Source organism: Emiliania huxleyi, assembly GCF_000372725.1.
Source record: "Emiliania huxleyi CCMP1516 unplaced genomic scaffold EMIHUscaffold_361, whole genome shotgun sequence".
Lineage (NCBI taxonomy): Eukaryota > Haptophyta > Isochrysidales > Noelaerhabdaceae > Emiliania > Emiliania huxleyi.
In genome coordinates, this window is record NW_005199264.1 from 90096 (window position 1) to 90855 (window position 760).

Below are 760 nucleotides of genomic sequence, written 5' to 3' on the forward strand. Positions count from 1 at the left end.
GACCGATAGAGGCGGCGGGGCCGCCCCTTCCCTCGCAGCCGCGCTCTCCGCCGATGCGCGATGGCGAGAGGCCCGGCACTTGCCGCTCTGCGGGGTGGTCTGTCCACCGGGCGGCTCTCGGCTTAGGCCGCGGTGGAGAGGGGAGAGAGATGGGGGGCGCTCTCTGTGACCAATTAGGGGTTCTGTCGTTCTGTCTTTTTGACGGTCTAGTCGCAGGCCGCGGCGCGCGGCGGCGCCTGGCACGGCCTGGTGCCAATCGACGTGAAACAAGAAAAATCCGGCCCATACGGTCCAAAAGAGGATGGTCTGTGTCCTCCGCCCAGCCCTGGCTTGGAGAACTTGAACATGTCGTTTCTCCATTCTCGGGTCCGCGGTTGGCCTGCTCTTTTGTAGGGAAGAATTTTGATACCCGTCAGGACTAGTGCTGACAGGACGCCTGCTGGGGGCAGCTTCGCGATGAAGCCGTCCGCTCCCCACTTGTCAACAGCAGGCGCTTCGACTTCGACGAGGAGAGAGAGAAGGTACTGGCGACGCGCACTGACTGACGTCAGCTCTGCCTCTGAAGTGCCCACCTTTCAGAGGAGCTTACTTGTCGCCAACCAGATTTCGATCTCGTCGCCAGACGGTTGCTTCCCCCAGGATTAGTCTTCTCTGCCTGCGGGAACACTCTCGGGCGGCCGGGTGGGGTTGCGGCTGGAGCTAGCATGGCTCGATAGAGCCGAGACCCCGTGTTGAGGCGGCGCTCCTTTGGGCGGCTGTT